This window comes from Copidosoma floridanum, unplaced genomic scaffold, assembly GCF_036245765.1.
Source record: "Copidosoma floridanum isolate Cflo_tuat_1 unplaced genomic scaffold, Cflo_Japanese_pri ptg000022l, whole genome shotgun sequence".
Classification (NCBI taxonomy): Eukaryota; Metazoa; Arthropoda; class Insecta; order Hymenoptera; family Encyrtidae; genus Copidosoma; species Copidosoma floridanum.
In genome coordinates this window covers 4,628,852-4,646,480 of record NW_028321899.1, presented here as the reverse complement: position 1 = coordinate 4,646,480, position 17,629 = coordinate 4,628,852, and the positions used below count along the sequence as shown (strand labels likewise).

General features: G+C 32.5%; 1 protein-coding gene across 1 annotated transcript in view; it reads right to left on the bottom strand.

Moving 5' to 3' along the window:
• Positions 1–17,629, bottom strand: part of LOC111643465 (tubulin-specific chaperone A) — a 96,202-nt gene that overhangs the window by 18,423 nt on the left and 60,150 nt on the right. The window lies entirely within an intron of this gene.

Genomic DNA, 17,629 nt, shown 5'->3' with positions numbered 1-17,629 from the left:
GCTGGATTGGACGAAATGGTCCAATAAATTGGCCTGCTCGATCTCCAGACATAACCCCACTTGATTACTTCTTGTGGGGTTGTATTAAGGAGATAGTGTATAAGACACCGACAAACGCCGCCGAAAAATGCCGTGAACGTATTGTAAGGGCTTTTAAAGAAGTACGGCAAAAAGGAATTGCACAACGAGCCATTAATAACATTGAAAGAAGAGCAAATGTAGTCATACAGAATAATGGTGGACATTTTGAGCACCTTCTATAAAAAATAGCAGTTTGTAAGTTGGTACATAATTATGGTAAAAAATTAATTCATGACTAAGATAATGAAAAAGTAAGATTTCATACTTTCATGTTTGTGTGTTTTCCCTTTTTTTAAGTGCTCAATACCCAACTATTTTGGACACGCGTTATCTGTTAAAAAAATTAGAATAGAATGATGCTCTGCTTCCAGTGTGCTGCTATTACAGAGATCAAGGGTGTTTTATCAAATTAAAATCTTTTATTTTTTTCGACAGAATAAAAAATTCGTTGTTTGAACACTGTTATACTCACATTCAACACCTCACCACAAGTTAACGGCACTCCATAACCCAGCAAAGCTTGGCTTGCAAATGACAAATAAAAGTAAAAAAATTGCAATTTGTTGGTCTTATGCCAATATCAGTCACGCGCATGATCCTCAAAAATTACATTTTCATAATTTCTAACGGAATACGAATCTACTGATCGCACGGTTTATTGCATAGAAATCAATAATAATAACGGTAGAAGAGGCAAGAGCGTATCAATTCCGGATTTTTTTTGTAGATTTGAAAAACAAAGTAATCCTTTAAGCAAATGCTACTCCATCACGTATTTTTCATTTTTCGACTGTTAATTGTCACCTAGTAGCCCTGCTGCATGCGCGCGTACTTACCTAACTCGAGTAACAGTGAAACATGCACCAAAGGAATCACAGCAAGTGTCCCTCTAACTCTATAATATCAACAACTTGTAGTAATAAACAAAGGGACAAATTTATTTTCTCATACCCACTTAATATAACGCAAAAAGGTATGAAAAATGACTCAGAAGGAAACACGTAAAGCTCATCGATTTCCAATACTTTTTTTTTTGCATTGAAAACTAATTCTAATTTTCGGTGGGATGCTGTTCCGCCGTGAAGTCAACTCTCTTTTCACAAGTTGACTGTATTCTTTAGTCCAGATAAATACGCGCGTGATCAATCCTTGAAACAAAAAGAAAAGAGCTACAATAGATGTTTTTTTTAACAAATTTAGAAGTTTCCGATCATGCTGGTTATCGCACGTGGCGTACATACCTATGTCGTAGCAGCAAAAAATGCTGAACACAAAAAGAAAAAAGAAAAAAAAAAAAAAGACAGTTTACCCACCTAAAATAAGTAGGGGTATTTGTCCCAATTATGGACCTTTCAAGAAAAATTTCGAGCTCAACTTTATATTGTGTCTAACGGTCAATAGAACAACACCTTATATAATAACGTATAAGTCGTTTGATTCTTTTTTAACATCAAATTTTTTTTTTATCAAAAAGTTTTGTTATTTTTATTTTAATGATGAAACAAGAAAAAAAAATTTTGTCCGTATTACGGACCCCCTCGATGGACTTTGAACCTATACGGACCCTGCTCATAATGTGGACCCCCCAATTATGGACCCTGTCCATAATGTAAAAAATTTTTTGTATGTAATTAAATAAACATTTGAGATTTATTTATAAGTACTTCTCACACTTTTAACAAAATATATGACTAGGCACTTTTTGAGATAAGTTTTTAAGAACTAATTTTTATATAAAACTAGTTGTGTGATAATTAGTATTACTTTTTGTTATTATAATAATCTTATATTTTTTATGACTTTGTAATGGTTGTTTAGTCTTCTTGGAGCGTTTTTTAAGAGGCATTTTTTGTTGTTCTTTCTTTTTTTTTAGAATAAAAACAACAGCTCAAAGTTATAGAGTTGAAAGTTATGTGTTCACTCAATACTGCCAGAATAAAGGGTCCATAATAGAGACAGAGCCGATAATCATGGCTGTATTGGACCCTCTAATAATGTATATAAATAAACTTTTTAGGAGTATGATTTGTTTTTATTATTTTTCTAAAACTCTTATTGATATGTTAAACAATTTTTTGAGTTCAAATAATATTCCTAATTTTTTATACAGCATTTGAAAAATATGAGTATCTTACGGTTTTCAACAAGGCATGATAAAGATAATAGTCAAAAGCGTTGTGTAACTTTTTAATATATTATTTTAATGATATAACATTACTTAAATGATATTATTTGTCATTATTATGGTGAATTAGAGAAAAAATAACAACTTAAAAAATAATTCATTGTGCTATTGAAACACTCGTTTAACTTACCATTAATAATGTGATAATGGGTCCACGATAGGGACAGGGTCTATAATTGGGAAAGATACCCTATTTTATTTTTTGTAATTGGAATGGATTTTAAGTAGGAAAAAAAAAAAATAATAAAAAAAAAATGGATCTGGTGTCTCGAACTTGGTACCTATGGGTCCAAAAGATTACACTTGGCCTACTGCGCTATCGAGTTACTTGGGCACGATTGTTCAGATTTTACATATCTTTAGAAGGAACCCCTAAAGCTCAAGTTAATTAATAGTAAAGTCTTATTCTCCCAAAAATAGGGTTTAGTATCGTGTTCACGTTAATTTAGGGTATCGTGAATATGATTTCTAGCATTTCTGGGACTCTGGAGCTCACGCCGAACGAATGCGCTGCACTCGTGTAATTATCCCGCACTCTCGTATTTGTAATTTGCTTCTTCGAAAAAAAAGACACTTTATTTTGTCATAACCTCTCAATAAAAAGAAAAAATGTTGGTAAAAATTTAAGGAAGCGCATCGAATCTTGATGGCTTCTATTTTTGTACAAAAAAAAATTATGTGGTCAGACGCTTTTTTATCATGTTTCAGCTGCCTTGCTTCAAAATTATAAATTATAATAAAATAATAACTCTGTACTTTGCTTTTTCAAAAAGAGAGCTTATTATGCCATAATCGCTCAATTAATAGAGAAAATGTTGCATTTAACCTGTATTTTCTTTTACTTGGAACTATTAAAAAAAAAGCCTGCAATCAGACGCTATTTTTACATGATTTAGCTACATTGCTTCATGCTCGCATCCTTGATCCGCCAAAAAAAAAAGATTCTATTATTTATTAACAAAAAAAGAATTTATTGATCGCGTGCATAATCGCGCGTCGCTTACGTACCCACCTAAAGCAACAGTAAAACATGCAGTGAAAATAACGAAGCAAGTATTAGCTCCGGCTTTAGTCCATTTTAAATTTGCAGTTATAAATAAGAAATAAAGCTAATTTTTTGTGTTATAAGAAAAAAAAAATGTTAAAGGTAATTAAAATTGAACATGAGACAGAGCATCGTATCTCGATGTTTTTGGTAGATTCTAGAAAAAATTAAATCCTTTAAGCAAATGCTACTCCATCACGTATTTTACATTTTACGACTGCTGCTTGTCACTTAGTAGCCCTGCTGCATGCGCGCGTACACACCTACTTCGAGTAACAGTAAAACATGCATCCAAAGCATTAAAGAGAGTCTCCCATGTAGGTTTAAAATATCATCATTTTATAGTTATAAAAGAAGGGGTTAGTTTATTTATCATACTCTTTTGATAAAAAGTAAAAAGGCATGCGAAATGCTTAAAAAAAAACACATTAAGCTTATCGATGTCCAAAGCTTTTTTATATTAAAAAAAAAAAAACATAAATTCCTCGTTGGACGCCATTTCGCCGTGTAGTCGACTCTCTTTTCACAAGTTGACTGTATTCTTTAGTCCAGATAAATACGCGCGTGATCAATCCTTGAAACAAAAAGAAAAGAACTATAATAGATGTTTTTTTTAACAAATTTAGAAGCCTTCGATCATGCTGGTTATCGCACGTGGCGTACGTACCCATGTCGTAGCAGCGAAAAATGCTGCACACAAAAAAAGAAAAAAAAAAAAAAAAGATAGAGTACCCACCCAAAATAAGTATTTTATTTTTTGTAATTGGAATGGATTTTAAGTAGGAAAAAAAAAAAATAATAAAAAAAAAATGGATCTGGTGTCTCGAACTTGGTACCTATGGGTCCAAAAGATTACACTTGGCCTACTGCGCTATCGAGTTACTTGGGCACGATTGTTCAGATTTTACATATCTTCAGAAGGAACCCCTAAAGCTCAAGTTAATTAATAGTAAAGTCTTATTCTCCCAAAAATAAGGTTTAGTATCGTGTTCACGTTAATTTAGGGTATCGTAAATATGATTTCTAGCATTTCTGGGACTCTGGAGCTCACGCCGAACGAATGCGCTGCACTCGTGTAATTATCCCGCACTCTCGTATTTGTAATTTGCTTCTTCGAAAAAAAAGACACTTTATTTTGTCATAACCTCTCAATAAAAAGAAAAAATGTTGGTAAAAATTTAAGGAAGCGCATCGAATCTTGATGGCTTCTATTTTTGTACAAAAAAAAATTATGTGGTCAGACGCTTTTTTATCATGTTTCAGCTGCCTTGCTTCAAAATTATAAATTATAATAAAATAATAACTCTCAACTTGGAGAGCAGAAAGTCTCGCTCGCAATCTCTTTTGTTTTTCCTACGAAAGTGAAGAAAAACTTAATACGGATAAATTTATTGTTCAAGAATGAATAGTCAAACGAGTGAGCTTACTGATGGCCTGGGCTGGCTTGTAGCATATTAAATGAGTACTAAAATAAGTAACATTTCTTATAGGAACTAAAAAGTTTGTTAATGTTGATGTTAAAAGGTCATCCATTCATTTGTTTATAACTTGAGGAAAAGTCATAAAATTATTATGTTACTGAGTGCTTGGTTACATTTTTATGTGTGATTATTGAACATACTAAAACAAAAGAGCACTAGTTAGCATTGATGCTCGATTGCCTTTTATTCATGGCTCATAACATGGAGAAAAAACAATTAAGTCACTTACTGCTGATGCTTGTTCGCTGAAAACGGTAAAATAACTTTGCAGTGATACTCCCCCGCTGCCTTATCATCAATTCATTAAATGAAATCACTAATTATTAAAGTTATTTACCAGTAACAAGTAACCACCTGCTTTTTAATGATAAGTAAAATAATTGTTCTTTTATCAAAACAGTTACCATTGAGTCTCCATTACTTGCTTGTTAATAATTTATGATGTTGTGATAAAAAACTACTTAAATACTTAACTCCAATGCTTAATTATTTACATATTATTAATGTATGAATTAGTTACAAAAGAACACGAATGCCTGTTTACCATGCTATCAAAAGTGTGCTAAGTTATTATAAGTAACAGGTCAATTACTTACTACTTGTATTTTCGTACCGTCTTGTTAAATAGTTCATCCAGTTACTATAAAAAAATAAGAACTTAGCGCCTATTTAAAAAAATAACTGCACGCTCACTACTTTACAATCAATTTACCATCGACCGCAGTCATAGTCTTGTTTTGTTTTAATAAGCCCGCTATTTTTTTCCCCTAAGCACGTGAAATACCTGCTGTATCGACCTTTACTGTGGTATGATGAACATTACTCTCCCACTAAAAATAAGTCTTACCTATTTCGCCTGCTTCTACTACTTGCCTCTCTTCTCTTCCCACTAAATAAGGCCACGCCCCGACGTCGCAAAGCTCTCGTTGATTGGTCGATTACGCCAACAGTTTATTCGTCATATTGTTTAAATAACGCATCTAATCGGAAAGGTTCAATCTTTTTTTTTGTCCATCTCAAGGAGCTTAATCGCACTATATTATTTTCCGGGATCAATTTCGATACACTCTGTATACATGCCCTTTTTGTAATTTTCATTATTCTTTTGTGCGTGTGTATACATTAGACCCGATTGATTGAGATTTACGTTACGTTAGCAAGGTGGTCGAGAGTGCCCAAAACACGCCTAAAGCGTGCTTTCTGGTATGTAGGTATACAGCATAGCAACATTGCGTACACTGCTGTTTCTTATACCTATACATAAGAGATCAGGCTTCCACAAGCGTGTACTGCATTCTTGACCACTTTGCTTTCTTTTGTTAAGGTAGCTGCATGTTTGTTAGATGATCGTAAAAAAGGTTAGATACACGATTGGTAAGTCGACATACGTTTCAGGTGATCATCTCATGTTGCTGTTATCATTACTATGCAATGTTTAATAAGCTGTTGAGTTTGTGACCTCGAGTTCAGACGTGTTCAATTATCTAAAAAGATGGAAGTAATAAGCAAAAGAGTTGTGTCTGACATCTCTGTTTACCTTGAAATGTATCATAATAGTTGGAATTCACAACCTTTCAACGTTTTAAGCACTTAGAGCCGGTTTATTGAGGTATATATTAATTTTACATGCTTTTTTATACTAACAAATTTGTTCACATTATTTTTTTTTTAACTTTCATCAGTGTTCATCAAAAATGACAACTTTGAAATTCAGTTTGATTCTTATTAGTACTGATTATTGATTAGGAATTTAATATCAAAAAAACAAAACGAACAGGTAATTTCTATTGATTTAATTGAACAAAATAACAACATATTCATGTATAAGTTATGTTCAAAAAATTTGATTGTGCATGTTTTTTTATATTGTTTTATTTATTAATTGTAATTTTAACTTTTCTAGTACAAGCACTTTGCATATAAGATAGAAGCATATTTAACAAGACAATTAAATTAGCAGGAGTGAAAAAGAGAGAAAATTATAAAAGTATGGGTTTGATATAAAATATACTAGGAGCTAAATCTTGACATAAACACAGAGAATTAAAATGCTGCCAGTGAGTTCTCCTTCTACTGTGTTCTACATGTGTGTGTGTGTGTGTGTGTGTGTGTAAGTGTATAGAGGGGAACTCAGTGAGCTCAAATTTTTTCTCTGTCTCCTTGAAAATCGAGAATGAAGAGGTTACATTTTTGCTATTGTTTGACTTTTGAAGGGCGTCTGATTCTATTAGCCATTAGGTGTTGCTAGGAGCTATAGCTAGAGCGAATTTTAACCCGGATTTCCGTAGGTGGTTTTATTCCTACTTGTCGGGACGCTCCCAGGCCGTTGTTCGACTTGATGGGGGCCAGACAGATTTTCTTCCATGCACCTTGGGCGTTCTGCAGGGGTCATCTCTGAGGCCCATCTTGTTGTCATTATTCATTGACTCTATTCTCTCGGTATTATCCAGTAGTACTGGCCTGCTATTTGCGGACGATTTACATGCATACGTGCAGTGCATGCCCACTGAGTTTGCTAAGACCATTGCGACTTTTAAAGTGGACATCTCTAGGGTTGTTGCCTGACAGATGAGTTTGGCCTACAGTTCCACTACAGAAAAATGAATGGCGGTCAAGGATCTGGGTCAGTGATACCAGAGACTTAAGACTTCTCTGAGGTACTCCTAGCTAGCCACGCAAGCACAGAACAACTCTATTTTCTCTTCAAGCAGGTAGGCAGGGGTAGGGAAGACCCTCTCCCTGTACTTTAACTTAAGCCCTGCCCACTTTAACAACTTAATTACGTTTTTCAATCCCCCTACACATAGCTAACGGTGGTCGAGTGGACTATGTCTTTTGCTCGCACTTCAAATCTGTTCAAAGACAATTCGATTCCGAACAAATTCATTTTTTTTCTTTTTTTTTTTATATAAATAAATTGTAAAATTAGTCGATACCATTTCTCCACTACCTAGCGTTAAGTATCTCGGCTTTTTTTTCTAAAGAAATAATTGAGAAACAATAAAATTTGTATAATTATGAAAAATAAGTCACTAAGAAATTACTTCGAAGTTTTAAAAGAGAAGAAAAAATTCACGAAAATTGAGTATTAGAAAAGTATATAAATTACTCCTGCAGTTTTTCCCTCCAGAGATAACCCCAGTAGACCTATTCCACTAATAAAATTTTGAAATCAATTTTAAATAAGTAAACAAAGCAAACAGAAGTATTTTTATTGTGTATGCCTGTCAGAGATTTTTTTTAATTGATGCTATCTAGTTGCCAAAGAGAAAATTATTGATTTAGTCATTTGATCCCATGCAGTTTCAGTGTAATTTTTTAAAACCAAACGTTTATTTTTTCAATGATTAAAAATACAAACATAATTTTAATTTGTAAATTAGAGTCAAATTATCTTATGGAAAATTATTTTATTAGATATTTCAACATTAAGTGTGACTATGATAATAAAGCTTTCATTAAAATTTTTTTAATTTGGGAACTCCTAATCTCTGATTCGTAAGTGCAAACCAATAATTTTTTCCAAAAAACAGTTAACTCTATGCCAGAAATGTTAAAGTCATTAAAATTAAAGTGAGAAGGAAACTGCGAAGTTTCTTTTTTTAATAAATCTAAATAAATGTTCGGAAATGGAAGAAACGTCTGAAGATCTTGAACTATGCCGGGATTTTCTTTCCAAAATTTGTTATTTATGGCTTCTTTAGGCTTAAGAAAATCAAGTGTTTCAAGCAATTTATTGTTTTTAAGATATTTTGTCCATAGCGTGTTAGAAGAGACTTTAAAATATAATTGCAAGCATCACCCACAGCAATATTGCTTCAGGACTTGAAATCTTCATTGTTAACCTTACATGTAGTTATTATAGTTAATGTTTTTCTGTAACTTTCCTCCAGCTGTGTCATTGAGAAAGTTAGAGCCCATAAACATTCAAATTTTTGAACACGAATTGGCGAATAACTTGTTTTTTTTTGTTTAAAACGATGCATTAAATTTATTGAAATGAATTAACGTGAAGTGCAAGAAATGTAAGTAAGCAATAACTACATCATCACTTAATAAAGTATAAATATAATGAGGCGAGTTTTTCTTTTTCTCAGCAGTAGGGCTGATAAGTTATCTAAACAGCGATCAATACAGTTAAAAAGTGAGAGTCATCTTGTATTAGCAAACTTGAAAATTTTTTTTTGAAAAAATGTAAAAAATTTGAATTCTCATATCTCTTGGAACTATTACAAAAATATTTCGCAATTGACTGCAGCAGAGTTTGGCACTTTGAAGGTATATTAGCGCAACTTTTTTTCGAAACCAAAGCCGATAAGTGACAAATGCAAGGAAGTAAAATAACATAAGAAACTTTTTTTTGTAAATAAATAGAAAAAGAATTTTTCGAGCCAGTCATAATGCTAACATTATCGCATGTCAAATTGTAATGTTGTCGAAAGGAATTGGTAACTTAATAGGTAAGTTACGACTTTTCCGATTGATGGATTTAAATATTCAACGACGACGCATAGTAGTTTTTTAGAGATATATCCGTTGACTCATCTAGTAAAATTGAGAAGCATTGATATTTGAAATGGCAAGAACTTTTTGAAACTTGTAAATGGTTAAATAGTAGATTACTACACTAGGCCGAAAAGTAGGAATTTATGGCTGCGAGGTTATGACGGCCTCGGCTTCGCCTCGTCATAAGTCGCATGCCATCGACTCAACCTGTCCGGCCAAGTATCGTATGGTACTTTTCTCTCTCCCTTAGCCAAAAGTACGTTTTTAATTAATAATACTTGTACATACAGCATAGGCTGATATGTATAGGTATTGAGGATGATGCGCAACTAGTGTGAGCTTACGAGCTGACAGCTCGTTGCTCGATTATGCTTGCTGCTGTGCTGCCGTGCATGTGTGTGTTGATGCCCGCCAACCCTGCGATGGCCGAGCCGAAGACGAGGCCTTGCAGGTCGGGGGCGGGCGTCAAAAAGCACTTGCACAAGTTAACAAAATGAAAAATGAAGTCATAGGAATAGACACAAAATCACAAAGAAAATAAAATACAACAATTTAAATTTTATTAAACTACGAAAACAAGTTTTCATTTTTGTATTATTTAAAATAAATAATGATTTGTTCTTTATTAATTACGGAGGATCGCCGTTATATTTTTTTGTTACTTTTTTTGATTTTGTACGATATCCTCAACTATCTCGTAGTTCGTAAACACTCAACTCTATAAAAGACTCTTTCTTGCCAAACAGACCGACCAGGAGGTACGTACTTTCGGCTAGGAGAAGGAGAAAACATTATTTTCTCATACTCTTGCCGAAAGTACCATTTTGTTCCCCGTTTTCAAGGAGTGAAGTGCAACATTCCTCCTAGGTAAACAATCGCATGTACTGCTCGTAGGAAAAGTATTTTGATATCCTGTGCACGGTTGGGAGACAATTTCCTTGCAGAAGATGCCAAAATACTTCTAATAAGCAGTAAATGCGATTTTTACCTGAGAGGTTATGTTGCATTTTTCTCCCTGAAATCATAAAAAAAACGTCGTATTTTCAGCAAAAGAATAGAAAAAATCGTATACGGGTCTTGAGAAGAAAGTGCGGCATCATCTCCTGGGTATTTGCCACGCCCCAGGAGGGAATGCCGTACTTCCTTCCCTTGGTGCGTAATATACTATTAATCAAATAGATGTACTTTTCTCTTCTTATGCCCATTCGCTCAACAACCTTCGATTTTATAAAGCTCTTGTATAAAAGGGATCGAGTAATTCACGAATTGGACAGGCAAGTTATGGTCTGCTACATAAGTCCAGTTTTTAATTCAAACTCTTTAACTTGAGTATCAATATCTTACTGGAAGAACAGGCAGAACACTTTTTTCTTTCGCAGATTTTACGTTACTTACATGTTTTACAGACACATCGTGCGTTTCCAAATCTTGCCTGTTGAAGCACATGATATTAACGTAACAGAAAGAACAACGAGCTGGTTTTTTATTGTTTAACGTTCATGCAAAAGCCAATCTCGAAGTAATGGATTCAGCAACCAAGCCAAAACAAAAATACAAAATCTCCTTGCTTTTTTCGATGGACTGATTTCATTGCTCATTTTTGATTTTCGTTCGGAAGAGCTATTAGACAACATGATAAAAGTTGTACAGCTATAATATTGAAAAAAGGAACTAGAATTTAAACGAACCTGATTTTTATCAATAGTCAAGCCAACTTCCGTACGAACAAACGTAAGTCCTCATACTATGTTTTAAGTCAGCAAATAATTACCTGCGTCCTAAGCACGCAACAAAGTATAAGTATATTTGCAACATTAAAAGTAAACTTAAAATTGCACTGATGTTATTATTCAAGGCTCATCCCTATGATTAACGTACACTAACTGACTTTACACCGCCCTAATTCCTCCGAAGGTACGTACAAAAAGACAGTTGACAGTTTGACACTGTCCTCTGCTTCTACACAAAAGTACAGTATAGGTATAGTTAGTACCATAACTAGCTGTAAATCAAAACAAATACCAGCAACACGTGTCTTTTTTTTTGCACGCGCGAGTTTGTTGTTTCTGCACCGCTGTCGTTTGAGCATGTGCTTACTTTTTGAGCGCGAAAATAAAATTTTTTTTTATGCCATGCGTAAACTATTTTCTGAATCGTGCGAGTTTTACTTAAACTTTTTATTTTATGGTCTTCACTGTCAAGACGTTCATCACACACAGCGTTTTAGGTACAATCTTTCTGAAATTTCATTAGGATGCTCATAATCATGTTAGAAAGTTACATGTAAAATTTGAGACCGTTTCACAACACCGTTTTTTTAGATATTGAAGGTTGAAAAAACTTCAATTCAACACGTAACATTATAGAGGAGTCACATACAAATGAAGTTTATTAGAAAACGGTACGTAGAACTTTAAAATTTTTTTTGCATGATGCAATACCATAAAACTGGTATTATAATGAATTTTCAGAGAGATCGACAGATTATTTTTGAAATTAAATTTAAAAAACCGTGTCAGACGCCTATATACCGGTATAAAAATACATGCAAAACAGTTGCCGGCGCTGCCGCATGCTCACTCCCCCCTCATTGCACTCTCTACATTTCCCCTCTAATTGTAATTAACGTCCTTAATCAGATGGTAAAGTATCATAAATCAGCTGACCCATATTTCCACTAACTCAAAATAAGCATTGAGATTTCTTTTTAAATAATTACTTTAGTTGATGCACTGCAACTAGAATGACTAAATCAATAATCTTCCCTTCGTCAATTAGATCGCATCAATTAAAAAAAATCTCCTCCAGGCATACATAATAATAATAATACTTCTGTTTGCTTTATTTACTTTTTGAAAATTGATTTTAACGTTTTATTCGCGGAATAAGCCTACTGGGGATATCACTGGAGGAAAAAACTGCAGGAATAATTTATATACTCTTCTAATTCTCAATTTTCACAAATATTTCCTTCTCTTTTAAAACTTCGAAGTGATTTTGTTGCGGCTTATTTTTCATTTGTATACAAATTTTATTATTTCTTAATTATTTCTTTCGAAAAAAAAGCCGAGATACTTACCGCTAGGTAGTTGAGAAGCGGTATCGACTAATTTTACAATTTGTTTATGTATAAAAAAAAAAAGAAAAAAAAAGATATTTGCTCGGAATCGAAGTGTCTTTGAACAGATTCGAAGCGCGAGAAAAAGACATAGTCCACTCAACCACCGTTAGCTATGATGTAGGGGGATTGAAAAACGTAATTAAGTTGTTAAAGTGGGCAGGGCTTCAGTTAAAGGACGAGGAGAGGATCTCCCCTACCCCTGCTTACCCGCTTGTAGAGAGATTAGAGCTGTTCTACGCTTTCATGGCTGGCTGGGAGCACCCAAGAAATGTCTTGAGTCTCTGACATCACTGATCTGGGTGTGCACTTGTCAGGCGATCTTACTCGAAATGTCCATGTAGCGTCCATCTGCTCGCGGGTCCATAGGGTTCTTTATAAACTAAGATATTAAGGTAGGTTTTTATCATGCCACTTTAGAGCTATGCTTGCCACAAGTCTCGTTATAACACACTTTGACTATGCTTGTTTAGTTTTTGTGGGATCGTCTGGATTTTTGTCTGTTAAGCTTGATCGTCTATGCAACACAGTGGTTCAATATTTTTTCCGTCTGAGTCATGACGCTTCACTTGCTCGGTATTACAAGAAGTTGGGGTGGTTGCACCCTAGCCTTAGGAAGAAGTACTTACTTGGTGTTTTCCCATAAAAACTCCTGGCAATGGGAGAACTGGCTAACCTTTTTAGCTTTGTCGTCCTATGCTTCCGCATTTTTATTACAGGCTATGGGACTATGGGATTCGATTTTAACAGCTATTAGGCAGATCGTCTCGTTGGCAGTTTTTAAGACAGCACTCTATGACCATACGAGGCAGAATGATAGTGATCGATGACGTGGCTGTATGTTCGTGTATGCGTGTAATGATGTATGCGTTGTGTATGGGTTTTAACTAGTGTATTATGCGTGCGTAAAGAATTTATCAAATGTATGTTAAATAATGTATTGAACTGTTTATTGAAATTGCGAGTAGCTAGTAAGTCAAGTTACCTATGAGTTGTTAAACGCACTTAACTTATTTATTTAATTATTTATTCATCAACTTATTTATCTCTTTGTGTCTAAAATATTGTAAGATGCTTAATTTTAATGTGTGAGAATATTTCACCTAAATAGAATACTACTGTAAATGCTTTGTATTTTTACAATTGCCATTTCAGTAAGATGCTCTTGGCATAACAAGCTAGTTTTCAAATCGAATCAAATCTCTATCTATTTATCTTTATGGCAAGACTTGGCATTTAGAATTAAAGTTAGCAAAATTCTTTTTGTTTTACATTTTTATATTTGTTCATACGATTCTCTCATCACATATGTTCTCATGTATATGTAGTCAGAGTTCAGTTTCGTTATTTAAATAACCGTTAAGATCACTGTATAATCTTAATACATTTTTTTATATCTTTACGCTTGTAATTCATTGTTATATAGCACTTTATGTATTAAAGTTTCATAGTATTACACAAGTTTTCAATGAGTACGTTCCTATTGAAAAAGTTTATAGATTTCTTGTAAGAAATCATTCCGCAATCTTATCAAATTCATTTTAAATGTCATTACATTTCGAATTGTTCTTTTTTAATATATGAATATACTTGTGTACATAAACATAAGAGTCTTAAATTATAGGCTTTCAAAACATGAAGTATGTAAATTTTTTATTAAAAGAACTGTCATTTACGGTCATTTTTTAAATTATCTTATCATTTTTTTTCATGACATGAGCAAATTTTTTTTTTTTTTTTAATAATACACAAATATCAATAAATTGATGTATTCTTGATATTTTTTATACTAGTATAAACAGATGTGCTTCACGTGTTGTGTTGTTGAAACAAAATACGCAGTGCACAGAATCGTCTTTGTGTAGAACTAGACCCTTATCCTTTAAATTTACCTGCTCTAATCAAACCTCGTGATTACATTTAACGAATCAGATCAAGACCATCACGTGCTACTGTCTCTTTTAGGGTAGGACTAGCATTTTTTGTACGAACTCTTTAGAACTCATCGCATGACAATTTATAAGATATTTGATATGAGTTGATGACATAATTTTTTCTTGTAATTCTTACGTGTCATTTTTACAGGTAGTTCCAAAATTATTATTTAAACAGTTAATAACAGCACCTTTAAATTTATTATAATATTTAAAATTATTTCACAAAACAGACTTTAAAATAAACTAAAAACTAGTTATTAAAATATAATAAATAAAGAGGGATATTTCTTAACTTGGCTAACCTGAAATATTTTACCTATTTTTTTACTTATTTAGATACATCTTACCTATTTTTTCCTACAATTGTTATGCCTTTCCAAATCAAATTGGTTGAGATTTTCAGTCTTATTTTAGTAAAAAAATGTATTCATAAGAAATCATACTTGTTCAATTGCTGTATGATTGTAATAAGTATACAAAACTATATATTTTGTGAGGTAGTAAACAATTTTTTTTTGTTTTAGGTCATTGGTGTTCTTGTTTATTATTGAATTGGATCCAAAATATCTCGACATTCAATTTCAAATTAACCCTTACAATATTTTTGTATTTATAAATAAACATCACAAAGGTTACGACATTTAATTTCAAATTAATCCTCACAATATTTCTGTATTTATAAATAAACATCACAAACGTTACATCGATTTCAATTATTTTATTATCAGCACAATAACCCTAACCAAACGTAGAACCTTTACCAAACCAAGCGTATAACCTTAACCAAACCAAATTTATAACCTTGACCGAACTAAATAAATAAGCTTAACTAAACCAAACGTATAATCTAAACCAAACAAAAGTACAAACAACCAAATCAAACGTATAAACCTAAACGAAATGAAACGTACATTTTTAGCCAAATGACCTTAAATCAACTTTAAATAAAATTAATATTTTAGTTGAACTTAAAATTCAATTGATGAGATTATTATTCATTTTAAATCGAATAATCTTGATTAAATTAACCTTAAGCACTAAAACTTTGAACAAACTTTATTTATAACTCAAATACTCACTTTGAACTCTAAATAACTAAGAAGATTATTTTTTAAATATCAATAATTAATTCAGTAAAAAATTTTGACATTCAAAAAATAAAAATAATTATCAGTAAATTTAATTATTTTCTTAGAATATCAAGTTTTTTCTTTTATTGTAGTGAATTATATGCTTGTATTACTTCTTTAATTCAATTTTATCATTAAGAATGGGTTAAAAAGCAATCAAACGAACGCATGAAGAACAATTAATATATGAACAAAACAAAAGTTTGCGAAACAGTGAAAATGCGCGTCAAAGACGAAAAAATTTAAGAGGTCTTAATATTGATAGCTGTAATAATTATCAAAAGAATGAAATTCAAGAACATTACTTAAGACAAATGAACGAACTTTGTTTCCATTGCAACGCGCAACATTTTAACGAAGAAAAATTACAAATAAGAAGTTATCATTTTCTGATTGTTGCAGTCACAACTCTGTTGAACTGAATTCACTGGCTTAATTTTCTGATGGTCTTGAATTGTCACTGAAAGGAGAACATATAAAATCAAATTAATTTTTCAAAAGTATTCGACATTTTAATCTTTTTCTTTTTCTAACACAAATATGCTTAATTTGTTATCACGCAGACCCAGGCTATTTTATTTTAAAATCTAAGGTCAAATATATTATAAATTTAACACTTGATATTCCTGAGGTGGTGAAAATCTATCAAATGGTCAATTATTTATTGTCGATCAGCAAGAAGCTTTAAATTATCGTATGATTGTAAATCCTTTTATCGATTATGAGCTGATAGCTTTATTAGGTACTATTATACAAAATAATAATATATTTCCAAAATCATACGCAATGATGCGACAAGAAATAGAAGCACAACAAGTTTCAGATGCAAGTAATCGCGAGCCTAAAATGCAATTATTATTTTCCTTAAAACCACGCCAAGACAGGGAAAGGTACAACTTTTAACAAGTTAATGATGTTACTGCAATTTTTTCCACAATAGCTGATGGTGAAATTTTAGATTCTTATGTTGCTATTAAAAATATTAGAACCAAAAAGTTACAATTCATAAGTTCTATGGATCTTAACTTAGAACCTTGGATCTATCCCTTATTTTATCCATATGGTACACAAGGTTGGCATAGTAATATGACACGTAGTGATAATCCTTATAGACGTATAAGTGGAATGTGTTACATAAGATACAGAATGGCTATTAGACCTAACGAATTTAATCCCTTTATATTAGGTCGAAGATTATTGCAACAATGGGTTATCGATAGTTATGTTAAAATGAAGAAAGATTGGACTCAATATTGCACAGATCACCAGAAAGAACTAAAAGCGGATACTAATCAAGGCTTACACGATTACATACACATCACAGCTAATAATGTAAATGGTAATGTAGGAAAAACTGTTATCCTCCCATCACCATTTATTGATTCCCCTTGATGTATGCAACAATATTACCCGGATGCAATGGCAATCATACATAAAAAAGGCAAACCAGACTTAATTCTTACTATGACCTGTAATCCTTACTGGTGCGAAATTCAAGAAAATTTGTTACCTGATCAATTAGCTTCTGACAGACCAAATTTAGTAGCACGAATTTTTCATCTGAAAAAAGATCGATTACTCGACATGGTCGTAAAAAAAAAAAAAAAAAAAAAAGAATATTTTGGAAAATTAGCAGCCTTTGCATATATTATCGAATTTCAAAAACGTGGTCTACCTCATATGGATTTATAAATCACATTAAAACGTGATTATAAATCAACTGCACCTGATGCTGTTGACAAATTTATATCAGCTGAAATTGCTGATAAAGCAATCAAATCCCGTTTGCATGAAATTAATATGAAAAATATGATACGTGGTCTATGTAAGAATTGGGGTATTAAAAACGGCAAATGTACAAAAAAGTTTCCTCAACAATTTAATAATGAAATGTCAATGGATGAAAATAGGTACCCTCATTATCGTCGTAAAGATACTGGTGAAACTTATGAGCGTCTAGGTGATTATGTATTTGATAATAAAAGAATCGTTCCATATTATCACACATTATCAGAAACCTTTAATTGTCACATAAATGTAGAAGCTGTTTCAAGTACATCAGCTGGAAATACTTATACTTATACATATATAAAAGTCATAACGCTACCACTGTTACTATAGGAGAAGTTTAAGAAAGTAATACAAT